Raw genomic sequence first — 16,599 nt, forward strand, 5'->3', positions numbered from 1 at the left:
TCGAAATAAATTTACATTACGTTCTATGACGTATTGATGAGGATTCCCCCTATACGTCATTGATACGCATGAAAAATGTTAGGTTATTAGCATTTGAATTGGAACCAAAAAATTGAACTTAAAGAAGTTATTAAGGTATTTTCGTTAATTGGAAATTATATTCACAAGAATATTTTCGAAAAAAACGAAAGCATAAAAAATAGAAAACATAAAAGAAATTATAAAATGTTGCCAACATTAGTTGCCCATGACGCCTAAAACTGGAGATACAGTAATTATGGCGCCCGACCTCCGATAAACTATTTGGGCGCCATTGGTACCAAAAATCAAGTTTTGAAAATATTCCACTTTTAGATTCAGCAAAAAAACCTGGTGCAAAAAAAACCTGAAATCGGATAAAACCAAATATCATTCTTGTGGAGTGTCTATTACACATGCGAGGGACTTAAAACCCCAAATCGGATGAAACATATATATGGGAGCTATAGCTATATCTGAACCGATTTTCATCTACATTTAAAGTACTTGATTCCAGGCTGTATTCCGTCGGATGTGCCAATATTCAGTTCATTTGGGCTGATATTAGTCATTTGGTGGACAAAAAACCTGAAATCGGATAAAGATATATATGGCAGCTATATCCAAATCTGAACCGATCTTGACAATATTTTAAACACTTATTTCTGGGCTGTATGTGATATCTGGTACCAAATGTCATTCTTGTAGAGTGCATATTACGCATGTGAGGGACTTTAAACTCCAATTCGGATGAAACACATATATGGGAGCTATAGCTATATTTAAACCGATTTTCTCCAAACTTTATGTTCTTGCTCCTAGGATTAATTCAGTCGAAATATCCAAATTTCAGGTTATTTGTACTGATATTGGCCAGTTGGTGCACAATTAACCCGAAATCGGTTGAAAATATATGAGAGCAATGTCAAAATTTGAACCGATTCTCACCAATTTCAATAGGGTTCGTCCTTGGACCAAACAAATATTTTTTGGAAAATTTCATCTCAATCGCATTTTGTTCATAAAAACACATGGTCAGACGGAAGGACGGGAAGGAAGGATTCTATGAAGATCCTCAAAAGTAATTATGGGTCTATCTCGGTTCCTTCTCCATGTTTTGAAAAGAATCACTGAATTCTTTCGCATCTTATGAGAAACATAAGTATTGAAAATTATGACCCTTTGGGAGAAAGGTACCATGTGGGTTGGGTCAATAATATTTTATATCCTAAGAAAGTAGAAATATTGGAAGGACCGATATACCCCACCTTCATTGCTGATCTTGTGTTAGTAGAAATATTGGGTGGTGGGAAATTTGAAGAGAATTGAATGCTCGATAGCCTTTTATAAGCTTCAAGATTATTTAAAATGTTGACCCATTGTGGGGGTGGTACCAGGAGAAATGGTCCGATCTCCACCATCTCTGTAACAGATTATGTGTTAATGGAATTATTGAGATGTACTAAGTCTAAATGGAATAAGATGTTAATTTCCCGTTTCATGAGCTCCATGGATTTTCAAAATTTTGAACCTTTGTTTAAGAGGTGCTAGAAGGACTGGACCGATATATCCCATCTGCACAGCAGATCTTGTGCTAGTAAAAATAATGGAATGTATGTACAATTAAATAAACCGGATGCTTATTTTGGATTTTATAATCGTTTTGGTTTTGACCCTTTGTTGGGGAGGTACAATAAGAAAGAGGACGATCTCTACCATCTTTATAACAGATCTTTTGTAAATGGAAATATTGAGATGTGCCAAGTCTGAATGAAATCGGATGTTAATTTCGAGTTTTATGAGCTTCATGGATTTTCAAAATGTTGACCCTTTGTGGGAGAGGTACCATAAGGAGTGGACCTATATATTCTATCTTTACAGCAGATCTTGTGTGGGTAGAAATAATGGGATGTGTGAAATATTAAGGGAACCGGAAGCTTATTTCGGATTTTATAATCGTTTTGGTTATTCAAAACTTTGACCCTTTGTGGGGAGGTACCAGAACAAATGTTCCGATCTCTACCATATCTTGTGTTGATAGAAATATTGAGATATGCCAAGTCTGAATGAAATCGGAAGTTCATTTCTCGGTTTATGAGCTTCATGGATATACAAAATTTTTACCCTTTGTGGGGGAGGTACCAGAAGAAGTGGACTGATATATTCCATCTTCACACCAGACCCTGGGTTAATAAATATATTGCGATGTGTGTAATTTGAAGACAATTGGACTCTTACATTACATATTGTGTGGGAGGTACCTGAGGGAGTGGACCAATATTGCCCATCTCCGAAATCAATCTAAGTTTGACAATAATATTACAATTTACCAAGTTTGGACCAAATCGGATACTCCCTTATTGTTCGTACCATCCAACCAGACAGACGGACGGACATCGCAAAATCGACTCCAAATGTCCTGAAACGGATTTGGTTCAAAGATACCTAAAGTCTAAATCCGTTTTTTCGATAAGACACGTTTTGACCGTATCAAATAATATATACCCTCTCTAGCCATATGACTGAGGGTATAATAACTTTTCCGTATCTTTTCCAGAGAAGAGGAACCCTAATCACCCGCTTTGCGTGAGACCGGAATCTAGTTATGGTACCCAGATCATGGCACAGAAATTCTTTCTTCATGTATTTACTGCTTCCTCTAACGCATTTTAATGATCGCCAGAATAGTCCAATAAGTTCAGTTTCTATTACGAATACGCAATTCGGTGTTTGGTGTTGAAAAGTCGAAGTCTACTTTTGCCTATGGTGAGTGTAACAAAGTCAACCAATTTTGCAATCGAGTTTCGATTTTGAGATCATAGACTTTTGGACTTTTTATTTTCATACGATGCAGTAAAACGATTAACGTGTTCAAGTTTTCATTTTTTTTTTTTTGGGGGGAAATGTTTTTTCAAATTCTTATCCTAAGTAGCATTCAAATTTTTCCCGATCCGATTTCAAATTAATGTCAATTTGATATTCTGAATTTGTATTTTTCGCGTAGAAGTGTTTAGATATATCTACAAATGTGAGTTATAAACGCCTAGGTTATATTTTTGTCGGCTACAGCCGTCTTACAAGTGTCAAGTTAGTCTAGCTGCATGGATTCAGTTTCTAAACCGCAAAAATAATACATATTCCCTACACTTCTCAAGTTATTTTTAAAATTTTCCGCTTCATAATAATTGTATATTAATATTATCTTATTGTTGTTCATATTTTTTTTTTTTATTTTGCCGTTTTGTTTTATTCTCTCCTTCTTAAATTTCATTTTATTGGCAATGCAACAAAAACAAAACGCAGAGGGCAGCAGCCAGACTCAATTAAATATTCCTCAGATGTTTGCATAATTAAATAGGTATTTTGAAAAAAAGTAATAATAACTTCATGTTGTGGTAATTTTTGTTAACTTTTTTTATCAGGTTCTTTTAGATTTCCTTATTATTTTCAATATTTGTTTCTTTTTAAATTGTCACATTTATTTCAGTTATTTCCAATATTTTTTCTTTTCTTATTTTTTTTAAATATTTTTTTTTCCTTTTAAATTGTCACATTTATTTCAGTTATTTCCAAATAACACTGGGCATAAAATTGACAAATATTAACCTTTTTTCTTGTGATTTTGTTGTGCTTCTTTATTTGTTTTTCGGTTTTGTGGCCAATTCGCAGAAATAATTTATTGAAATGTATTTATTTTTCTGTTTTTTTTTTTATTAATTTGTTTATCGCTGTTAAAAGTAAACACAGCCCCAGCATAGACTTGTGTGTTATAATTTATTTGTTGCTGTTGTTTTTTTTTATTCCGCGATTTTGTTTGTTTTTTTTTTTTATTATTCATACAGCGTTTCTTTTGTTAATAAACAACGATTTATTTTAACGTCTTTTCAACTTCAACAACAATTGGCAACTGAGCCAGGCATTGAAAGGTTGTCGTTGGTCTGCCTGCCTAACTGCATGTTTCAACAGGCAGAGATACCAGTTTTTTCACATTGTTTTTATTTTTGTGATTAATTTCCAAATACTCAGTTCTCTCACTCTCACACGCAAAGCTCAGCTTGGCATTCTCGCTCAGTGTTAATCATTCGCAACAGAGTTGCATAAAATGGGCGCAAACAACAAATGAATGCCCGTTTGTTTGGCCCATACGTTTTTGTTTAGCTTTCATTTTGCAGTGATTCACATTGCAATTCTTCTTCTCTCCCTAGAGAGAGCAGTTCTCTTCCGTTTCTTTTTCCTGTCTTCTCACCTAATTTAGATAACAAAATATGATTTATTATTGAAAAAAGGTGTTAAAATTCTCACAAATCCATAGGAAAAATTTTCTTTACACAAAGTTTGAGAGTTAATATTTAAATAACTTGTTTAATGCTACATATAATTTATGTCAGTTCAATGGGTTTATTGGGTGTGTTCACTATCTTTTGTAGTTTGAAGAAACTATACAGGAATTCTTTATCTTTATAAAAAGCAATACAATTTCTTTTTTTTAAACCTTCGTTTTTTCCATAAATAATAAATATTATAAATATTATTTATCCATGTTTTTGAAGAATAAATTTTAATAATCGTGGATTTTTTTAAGAATATTTTCAATAATAACTGAATAATCAGAGAATTTTAAAGAATATTGTTTTTTCAAAAATCCTTAATTTTTTAATAATAGTGGATTGTTAAAAAGACTTTTTAAATAGTTATGAAATTTGAAAAATTTTGCATTTTTGTGCCCTCCACCATAGTATGGAGGGTAAATTAAATTTGTCATTCCCCACAAAGTATATTCATGATCAGCAGAAAAATCTATGTCGATTTAACGATAACCGTCCGTGTCTGTCTGTCCATCTATCCGTCCGTCCGTCTGTGGAAATCATTCTACCTTCCGAACGAAATGAAGTAGGTTGATAAAATTTACTTTACTTAAATTTGTCTGCAGGAGTTTTGGCATTGAAAATGGGTCATGAAGGGCCACATTTTGGTATAACCGCCATATAATGGTACCTCCCTAATTTCGGTATTTTGGTAATTTAAGCGATATTCTTCACTGGAAATGTTTCAAATTTGGTATTTGAAGTTCGTAATATATACTACAGCCTATGACAGAAAATTGTCCAAGCAGATCCATGCCTTCGTATAGGCCCCATATAACGGCACCTTCCGATATTCGGTATTTTGATGATTTTACCGACATTATTCACCAGAATTGTTTCAAATTTGGTATTTGAAGTTCGAAATGGATATAACAGCCTGTGACAGAAAATTGTCTGTGCAGGTCCACGTCTTCATATAGGCCCTATATAATGGTACCTCCCTATTTTCGGTATTTTGGTGATTGTAGCCACATTTTTTAATGAAATTATTTCAAAATTGGTATTTGAAGTTCGTAATGTATAATACAGTCGAAGACGGAAAATTGTCTGTGCAGTTCCAAGTTTTGGTATAGCCCCCATATAATAGTACCTCCCTATATTCGGTATTTTGATGATTTTAGCTCATTATTCATTGATTTTTTTTTCAAGTTTCGCATTTGAATAATGCAATGGTTATGACAAAAGTTGCCTATGCAGGTCCACATCGTCTTATAGACCCTAATATAATGGCTACATTCAGTATTTTTAAGATTTTAACAGAATTTTTATCGGAATGAATTTATCTTTTTTTTTTGAAAATTTCCAAATTCGTTCCAAATGGTAGGTGGTATTAAAAACTCGGTCCGCCCCGCCCCGCCCAATTTCCAAAAAAAAATCGATTATGAAAAAAATTTTCCGAAAATTAAGAAAATCACGATTAAAAAAATATTCCATGACTTTTCAAAAAAAAAAAATATTCCTAAAAATTCACCAAATTCCAAAAAAAAAAATGAAAATTACTATTGTTCAAATAGATTCAAAAATCACGCTTAAAAAGGCTTAAAAGCTGTAAATTCGGGTGAATAATCGTAGAATATATTTTTTTAATTGTGATTTTCCTTATTATCGGAGAATTCATAAATTTTTAGTTTATAACCGTGATTTTTTAATCTATTTGAATAATAGTTAATTTTAATTTTTTTTTTTTTTGAATTTGGTGGATTTTTAGGTTTTTTTTTTTTTTTTTTGAGTAGTCATGCAATATTTTTTTAATCGTGATTTTTTTTTGAAATTGGTGGATTTTTTATAATATTTTATTAAATAATCATTGATTCTTTCACAATATTGTTTCAATAATAAGGATTTTAATCTTGATTTTTTTAGTTAGTTTTAGTTTTTTAGTTTAGTTTTTACGTTTTTTTTTTTTTTTTTTTAAGAAATATTTTTGAAAGAACTATATTCGTATTTTTTTTAAAGACACCTTTGTAATCGATTAGTCGTTTCTCACAATATTTTTTCTGCGATCAATTGAAACTACGAACAGGTTAAGAGCCCGTTCACAGAACTTTTGTTCAAGGCAGACAAGCAATTGCTACTCAGACAATCAAGATTTGTTTGATTTCATTTCCTTTTTTCCTTAGGTAAGTACGAAAACCAAAAATTCTTTTTTCTACGATTTTTAAATAATCTTTCTTTAAATAATCTGTTTTTTAAACAATCTTTCTCATAATATATATGACTCTTTAATATTTAACTAAATATTGTTCGGAAAAAAAGTACCAAAAAATGGCAACGCTTTCATAAACGTAAACAAATATCAGTCAGAGACGTTTTGCAAAGCTTTATTTAAATATTGTTAAAAAATGAGTCTGATTTGCGATCTCTCATGCTCACATTGTGCTCAGTTGTTTTTATTTAGGACTCTCCATGTAAATAAAATAAAAGCTGTTAATTTCAACTGATAAGAAACTGAAAACAGATGTTATGTGTTCTCATTAAATTGTTAACAGTGATGTCAATGTCGCATAACGATTTTAATCGCTAGAAAAATAGAAAAAATTCAAGTGTTTTGTAAAAAAACGTTCTAATGGAGGATTTTAGGATTCATTCCTGGCATTTATGGATACCACTGATGGTTTTATCATTTTAGCGAATCTTTTAAGTTGGTCGTTTGAATGTATACAGGGTGAGATGAAAAAACTGCAACCAACTTCAGACTGCTGTCATTTCTAAGCCACTCGTCCGACATCTGTTAAAATTATTCCAGTGACAGCTCATCATATTTTTTACAAACGTAAAAAAGCATTTTGTGAAGAATTTTAAAGAAAAAAAGTTATTCGTGATGGAATTCAAGCGTGATAGTGTGATTTCTTTATTTGTGGCTGGAAAACCACAAGTGGCTATCGTTAGAGCACTCCAGCATTTAAATGCTGGATACTGGTAGCGTAGCCCGACGTCAAGGAAGTGGACGGAAGAAAACAGCAATATCAACAAAAAAAGGTTCGAAAAGTAAAGAAGCGACTTTATTGAAACCCGCGTCGCCAAAAAAATGGCTCGTGAGCTCGCAATATTCCATTCGGCAAATATTGAAAAATGAGCTCGGGGTAAGGCCATTGAAATTCCAAAACGTGCAAGAACTTACACGGCAATGGAAAGAAAAAAAGAATCAAAAGAGCTAAAGAGTTGCTTCGCTTGGCCGAAAGTGGAGAACTGGGGTTTCTTGGTTTTCTCCGATAAGAAAACATTCGTTGTCCAGCCATTTGTAAACAAACAAAATGATCGAGTTTACTTCCCAAAGAGATCAGCTGAAAATGTGCACTTTCGGTTGGTCACCATAACTCAAGCGCCGGTCATGCTGACGGTAAGGGCCGCCATAACAGCCGATGGTCGCTCTCCACTCGTATTAACCAACCGTGGCATCAGAATAAATGCCGAATATCATCGCGAAAATATCCTGAAGGGTATATTAGAGCCTTGGGCACGCAAAAATTTTGACCGCAGAGCTTGGATATTCCAACAGGACTCAACACGCGCCACCCAATAATGGTTACAAAATGAGGTTACTCGCTTCATTTCCAGCGCACAAAAATCTCCAAATCCAATCTCCGGATACCAATCCGTTGGATTATTGTGTCTGGAGTATTTTGGAAATCAAGGTTGGCACTAAAAAATACCAAAGTGTCGATCACCTCAAGCAAGCGCTTCGCCGGGAATGGGCCAAAATACCGCAGAGCAACATTCGGGCAGCGTGTGACGATTTCATTGGCCGTTTGAAGGCCATAATTCGAGCCAAAGGTGACAAATTCGAACAAATCTAAACTTCTTCTAAAATTTGATGCTATTTCCGACATTTTTTTCTTCCACTCAATAAAATTTAAAAAAAAAATGTAAAAATTATGGCGTTTGACTTTGTTGCAGTTTTTTTATCTCACCCTGTATATTATGTCTGCAGGACTTTTGGTATTAAAAATGGGAAATGTAGGTCCACGTTTTGGTATTGCCCCCATATAATGGTACCTCCCTATTTTCGGTATTTTGGTGATTTAAGCGATATTATTCACTGGAAATGTTTCAAATTTGGTATTTGAAGTTCGTAATATATACTACAGCCTATGACAGAAAATTGTCCAAGCAGATCCATGCCTTCGTATAGGCCCCATATAACGGCACCTTCCGATATTCGGTATTTTGATGATTTTACCGACATTATTCACCAGAATTGTTTCAAATTTGGTATTTGAAGTTCGAAATGGATATAACAGCCTGTGACAGAAAATTGTCTGTGCAGGTCCACGTCTTCATATAGGCCCTATATAATGGTACCTCCCTATTTTCGGTATTTTGGTGATTTAAGCGATATTATTCACCGAAATTGTTCCAAATTTGGTATTTGAAGTTCGAAATGGATACTACAACCTAAAACAGAAAATTGTCGTATAGCCCCCATATAATGGTACTTCCCGAAATTCGGTACTTTGTTGTTTTTACCGACATTATTCAACGGAATTCTTTCAAATTTGGTATTTGAAGTTCGAAATGTATACTATAGCTTAAGACAGAAAATTATCTGTGCAGGTCCACGTCTTCGTATAGCCCCATATAACGGCTCCTCCCGATATTCGGTATTTTGATGATTTTAGCGACATTGTTCACCGGAATGGTTTTAAATTTGGTATTAGAAGTTCGCAATGGATACTACAGCCTATCATAGAAAATTGTCTGTGCAGGTCCACGTCTTCGTATAGCCCCCACCTCCCGATATTCGGTATTTTGATGATTTTAGCGAAATTGTTCACCGGAATTGTTTTAAATACTACAGCCTATGATAGAAAATTATCTGTGCAGGTCCATATAATAATACCTCCGTATATTCGGTATATTGATGATTTTAGCTAATTATTCATTGATTTTTTTTTTTTTTTCAAGTTTCGCATTTGAATATTGTAATGGTTATTCCAAAAGATGTCTATGCAGGTGTACGTCGTCGTATAGACCCTTATATAACGGTTACATTCATTATTTTTAAGATTTTAACAGAATTTTTAGGATTTTATTTTTTATTTTATTTATTATTTTTGTTATTATTATAACTTTTATTATTTTTATTATTATTATTATTATTATTATTATTATTATTATTATTATTATTATTATTATTATTATTATTTTTATTTTTTTATTATTTTTTTATTTATTATTTTTTTATTATTATTTTTTTTTTTTTTTGAAAATTGCCAAATTTATTCCATAAGGTGGAGGTTATTGAAAATTCGTCCCGGCCGAACTTACAGCTTCTTTTACTTGTTTAAGTATCAAAATTGTTGTGAGCGCTTAAAAGTATGTTATAGAAATTTAAACTATTATTTATATGTATACGGATCTTTAAAGACATCTCCCAAAATCTTGCTACATCCTAGCTTTTTAATTATTTTGTTAAAAACCCGATTTTTTGTTCGTTGTTGGCATTTATGTATTTTGCCTAAAAGTATGCTAATTAATTTGTATTTTTTTTTATATACAATAGTCTTAGTATTTTCATCAAGATGCCACTGTCACTTCATCATCTCAACCTTGTGTATTTTTAAATAGTATTTCCATCACAAGTTGACAGGGATTATGTGACACATATATGTCAGAAAAAATACATATTTGTTTATAATTTTTAATAAGAACACATTAATATTTGAGTTTTGTTATCTCTGTAAAAAAGCAAAATTTTTTGACGTTAAAAGGATGTGACATCTTGACAACAGCAAATGAAAACGAAGGAGAAATGATGTCAAATTCAAGATCAGACAAAGAGTAAATATTGTGGCTTAATAGGTGTCTACTTTATCTAGCATCCAAGTAGAATCTAAGAGATGACAGATGAATGAATAACTCGCTGACTAATGTCATCAGCATCATCGCCATTAGTTCAGGAAATAATTAACCGGTTAAGGTTTCGTTGTTTATTTATTTTATTTTTTTCAAACGGACATTTCGAGAGAAAAGCGAATTGAAAAGGTTAAATGTATTTACATTCGTTGTAATGTGTAAATTTTTCAAATGAAAAAAAATCTAATAATAATATAATATGAGAGTACTAAGTGGTGGTTTCAAACTTGTTTAGTAACTCATAAACAATTTCTGAAGGACTGTTCAAGTTAAAATGGTGGATTATAAGAGAAATTAAAAAAAAACTAATTGATGCATAATTGTAGATTTTTAATGGCTATATTACAGATAATTAAGGTTATAACCATGTTTTTATACCGTCAGCCTAGAGAGGATATATATCACATGATATGGCCAAAACGTGCCTCATCAAAATAAAGGTTTTAGTCCCTAGACCACTTTGGACAAAATCCGTTTCAGCGATGTCTGTACGTCCTTCCATCTAGCCAGACGCAGGATGGTGCGCACGATAAATCTCGAAGGGAGTATCTGATTTGGTCCGAACCTCGTACATCGTAATATTATTATCAAACATAGTCGTGTTTGTAGACAGGCAATATCGGTCCACTTATTCTGGTACCTCTATAAAAATATTTTTCTGCACAGAAAGAGAAGGAATAATCAAAATTTGATCCAACTTTGCAAATCCTAATATATTCATAAATAGTAGTTCAGGTGCGAAAATGGACAATATCGGTCCACTCTATCAAGTACCTCCCCCAAAAAGGGTCAAAATTTCGAATCTTTACAACTCTTATAAAAGGTGGTGTAAGAGTCCGATTTTATTAACTCACGGTCTGGGGTTAAGATGGAATATATCGGTCCACTCCTTCTGATACCGCCCCCACAAAAGGTCGAAATTTGTGAAAAATATATTTTTGCACAGAAAAAGAAAGGATAATCCGATTTTGCTCCAACTTTGCAAATCCTAATATTTGCGTCAGTGCTAGGTCAGGTGCGAAAATGGACAATATCGATCCACTCCATTCAGTACCTGCCTCACTAAGGGTCAAGATTTTGAACAATTACAACACTTATAAAGTGTGAAGTAAGAGTCCGATTGTCTTCAAATTTTACACATCCCAATAATGTTATTAATCCAAGGTCTAGTGATAAAATGGAATATATCGGTCCACTCCTTCTGATACCTCCCCCGCAAAGGGTTTGAATTTTGAATATTCTCAAGCTTAAAAAGCTCGATATTTACATCCGATTCCATTCAGACTTGACACATCCCAATATTTCAATCAACGCAAGTTCTGTTATAAAGACGGTAGAGATCGGACCATTCCTTCCGGTACCTCCCCACAAAGGGTCAACGTTTTTAATAACCAAAACGATCATAAAATAAGCATCCGGTTCCTTCATATTTCACACAACCCATTTTTTCTACTAACACTAGATCTGCTGTGGATATGGGATATATCGGTTCACTACTTCTGGTACCGCCCCCACGAAGTGTCAGAATTTGGAATAACCATTTAAGCTCATAAAACACGAAATTAACATCCGATTTCTTTCAGACTTGGCACATTTCAATATTTCCATCAACACAAGATCTATTATAAAGATGGTAGAGATCGGACCATTCTTTCTGATACCTCCCCCACAAAGGGTCAAAGTTTTGAATAACCAAAACGATTATAAAATACGAAATAAGCATCCAGTTCTCTTCAAATTACATACATTACAATATTCATATTAACTTAAGGTCCGGTGTGAAATTGTGATATATCGGTTTACCCCTTCTAATATCTCCTCCACAAAGGGTCAAATTTTGAGTACCCATGAAGCTCATAAAACGCGGAAATAGTGTCCGATTCCATGCAGACTTGATATATCTCAATATTTCCATTAACACAAGATCTGTTATAAATATGGTAGAGATCGCACCATTTCTTCTGGTACCTACCCCACATAGGGGTTTGAGATTTTGAAAAACGCAACGCTCAAAGAATGCGAAATAAGCTTCCAACTCTCTTCAAATTTCACACATCCCGATAATTTTATTAGCAAAACGTCTGGTGTTAAGATGGAGTATATGGATACACTCCTTCTGATAGCTCCCCCATAAAGGGTCAAGATTTTGAATAATCACGAAGCTCATAAAACACGAAGTTGACATCCTATTCCATTCAGACTTGGTACATCTCAATATTTTCATCAACGCAAGATCTATTATAAAAATAGTAGATATCGGACCATTTCTTCTGATACCTCCCCACGTAGATTTCAAAATTTGAATAACCAAAACGATTATAAAATACGAAATAAGCATTCGGTTATTATAATATTTCACACATCACAATATTTTTATGGAACCAAGGTGTGATGTATTTGATGTGCCATTTCTTCTGGCACGTCCCCACATGGGGTTTAATATTTTGAAAAACGAAACGCTCAAAGAATGCGATATAAGCTTCATACTCTCTTCAAATTTCACACATCCCATTATTTCTACTAGCACAAGATCTGTTGTGAAGATGATATATATCTGCCAACCGCTTCTGGTACCTCACCCACAAAGGGTCACAATTCCCAATTCTTATATCTGTCATAACTTGCGAAACAAGTCGACGATTTTTTAAAAATTCCTATATATAAATATTTCTTTTAACCAGAAATCTGATATGAATATGCGATTTATCGCAATTCATGATTTCGCATAAAATTGGATATAAATGTTCGATTTCCTTTAAATTTTGCTCACTCCAATATTTTTATCTGTATTAGATGAAGTATGAAAATGCAATACTATAACTGTTCCCTCACGCATATTTCCAACTTTTCCAAAATTTTCCACATACCTTATATAAAGTACAGGAAGTAGTCGATATAGTCCAAATCAGGAAAGTGGTAAAAGTTGTATCAGTCTTAGGTCAAATACGAATTGGTCAATATTGGCCAACTGCTTCGGAACCTCTCCCATAAAGGGTCAACAGTTTGAATAATCATAACTCAAGGCTGGAGGTATACGAGGTGAAATTTTGCACAAATCATTTGTTTGGCCCAAGGACGAACCCTATTGAAATCGGAGATAATCGGTAAAAATTTAGATATAGCTCCCATATATATCTTCGTCCGATTTGCATTTTATTGTGCATCAAACGTGTAATATTAGCACATACAACAAAATTAGGCCTGAAAATAAGTATGTCAAATTTGATCGAAATCGGTTCAGATATAGCTCTAGCTCCCAAATATATTGTTCATCCGATTTGTTTTTTTCGTCCTTCGCAGCCGTAATATGCACTCTGTAACAACAACATTTGTGAAAATATATCAAATACAGCTCAGAAATACCTTTGCTAAATTTTATCGAGATCGGTTCAGATTTGGATATAGCTCCCATATATGTATAACTTCGTCCGATTTACCTTTAATTCTGCACCAAACGTCTAATACTTGTTCAAATGGGATGGAATTTAGCATTTACGAACGAATTGAGTCTAGATCGTAGTATGTCAAATTTGGTGAAGATCGGTTCAGATATAGCTATAGCTCCCATATATATTGTTCATCCGATTTGTTATATTTTTTTACCCACAGCCGTTATATGCTCTCCGTGTAGGGTATCATAAAGTCGTCCCCGCCCGACCTTTATACTTTCTTTACTGGTTTTTATCTGCTAAAATGTGGAGTTTTCAAACGTTTCTTTTCCGGAAATTAATAATTCGGCCCCTTTAGCTACAAACATCCAGTTTTGTCTCTACTCTGTTCAGAATAGTTGCGTTTCATCTAGAATTCTTTAGATAATTAAATAGACCTTTTTATAAGTTTTGTGAATAACAAAAAAAAAATATAGTCATTTACCAACTAATGACACATTTGCTTGTTTGTTTCGTTGTTGTTGTGATTGTTGTTGTGGGTGGTGTTTTAAAATGTTATAATTAAAAAAAAGTGATGTTACTATTTTCGTTGTCGTTTTTTCCATTATTTACTGGCGGCAGGCATTGTTGTAATGTTTTCATATTTTGCGGTCATCAATTGCTGATCTCTAAGCTGGCTATATGATTTATTTTATTTGTTTTCAGGGTTGCCGTAGTGAAAGCAAATTTTATTTTGAAATCACAGCCAAAAATTAGAAAGATACCTTAATATATGTAAAATAGTATTAGTCGGTTTTGCCGGCCCCGGTTTTTCCCCAGCCTTGAGATATGAATTTTCAAACTGTTAACCCTTTATGGAGGAGGTTCTGAAGCAGTTATCCAGTACTGACCATTTCGTATCTGACCTAAGAATGATTTACAACGTGCCTGATTTGGACTATATCGACTATTTCCTATACTTTATATGAGATATGTGCAATTTTTTGGAAAATGTGGAAATATGCGTGAGGTAACAGATATAGTGCATCGAAATTTTCCATTTTCATACTTCATCTACAAGAGATAAAAATATTGGTATGGGAAAAATTTGATGGGAAAAATTTGAAAAATTCATATCAGATTTCTGGCTAAGAGAAACTTTTAGATATAGCAAGTTGTAAAGAATCGCCGACTTTTTTCGCAAGTAATGACAGATATAAGTATTGGAAATTGTGAACCTTTGTGGGTGAGGTACCAAAAGGGGTTGGCAGATATATATCATCTTCATAACAGATCTTGCGTTAGCAAAAATATTTGGATGTGTGTAATTTGAAGAGAATTGAATGCTTATTTCAGATTTTATGTTCGCTTTGGTTTCTCAAAATCTTGAACCCTAAGGGGGCGGTACCAGAAGAAATGGTCCGATCTCTAACATCTTTATTACAGATCTTGTGTTGATGGAAATATTGAAATGTAGCAAGTCCGAATGGAATCAGATGTTAATTACTCGTTTTATGAGCTTCATGGGTATTCAAAATTTCGAGCCTTAGTGACGCCAGAAACAATGGACCGATATATCCCATCTTCAGATCAGACCTTAGGTTAATAAAAATATTGTGATGTGAGTATTCTGAAGAGAACCGGATGCTTATTTCGGATTTTATGATCGTTTTGGTTATTCAAAACTTTGTGGGGGAGGTAGCCAAAGGAATGTTCCGATCGCTACCATCTTTATAAAAGATCTCGTGTTAATAGAAATATTGAGATGTACCGAGTCTGAATGGAATCGGATGCAAGTTTCGTGTTTTATGAGCTTCGTGGATTTTCAAAATGTTGACCCTTTGTGGGGTAGGTAATAGGTGTGGACCGATATATTACATCTTCACACCAGACATTAGGTTAATAAAAATATTGGGATGTGTGATATTTGACGATAATCGGACTCTTATATCATATTTTATAAAAGTTATAATTATTCAAAATTTTAATCCTTTGTGGGGAAGGTGCCAGAAGGAGAGGACCGATATATCTCATCTTCACATCAAACTTTAGGTTAAAAAAAATATTGGGATGTGTGTAATGTGAATGGAACCGGATGCATATTTCGGAATTATGATCGTTTTGGTTATTCAAAGTTTTTACCCGTTGAGGGGGAGGTACCAGAAGGAATGATCCGATCTCTACCATCTTTATAACAGATCTTTTGTTGAAGGAAATATTGAAATGTAGCAAGTCTGAATTGAATCGGATGTTAATCTCTCCTTTTATGAGCTTCATGGTTATTCAAAATTTCGACCATTTGTGATGCCAGAAGCAATGGACCAATATGTCCCACCATCATGGAAGATCTTGTATTAGTAGAAATAATGGGATGTGTGTAAATTGAAGAGAACCGGATGCTTCTTTCGGTTTTTATGATATCTTTGGTTATTCAAAACGTTGACCCTTTGTCGGAGAGGTACCAGAAGGTATGGTCCGATCTCTACCATTTTTGATATGTACCAAGTCGCAATTAAATCGGATGTAAATTTCGTGTTTTATGAGCTTTATGAATATTTAAAAATTATGACCCTTTGTGTCGGAGGTACCTCAAGGAGCCGATCGATATATTTCATCTTCATACCAGACCTTGGGTTAATAAAATTATTGGGTTGTATGTAATTTGAAGACAATCGGACACTTACATCACATTTTATAAGAGTTATAATAATTCAAAATTTTGACCCTTTATGGGGGAGGAAGGAGAGGACCGATATATCACATCTTCACATCAGACCTTAGGATAAAAAAATATTGGGATGTGTGTAAAATGAATACAACCACATGCATATTTCGGAATTATGATCGTTTTGATTATTCAAAACATTGACCCTTTGTGTGAGAGGTAGCAGAAGAAATGATCCGATCTATACCATCTTTATAACAGATCTTGTGTTGATGGAAATATTGAGATGTGCCAAGTCTGAATAGAATCGGATGTTAATTTCGTGTTT

The 16,599-nt window shown here is 33.6% G+C and overlaps 1 protein-coding gene across 3 annotated transcripts in view; it reads right to left on the bottom strand.

Annotated features, from left to right (window-relative positions):
• Positions 1–16,599, bottom strand: part of LOC101900326 (protein ITPRID2) — a 45,186-nt gene that overhangs the window by 17,292 nt on the left and 11,295 nt on the right. The window contains exon 1 of one of the 3 annotated variants that reach the window (XM_059131181.1): positions 3,403–4,417. The exons of 1 other annotated variant lie outside the window; for it this stretch is intronic. The gene's annotated coding sequence lies outside the window, so the exon portion shown is untranslated. Of the gene's footprint in view, positions 1–3,402; positions 4,418–16,599 lie in introns of those variants that run through there. One more of the 3 variants, XM_005183704.4, reaches the window with a different exon arrangement.

Source organism: Musca domestica, unplaced genomic scaffold (assembly GCF_030504385.1).
Source record: "Musca domestica strain aabys unplaced genomic scaffold, Musca_domestica.polishedcontigs.V.1.1 8, whole genome shotgun sequence".
NCBI lineage: Eukaryota > Metazoa > Arthropoda > Insecta > Diptera > Muscidae > Musca > Musca domestica.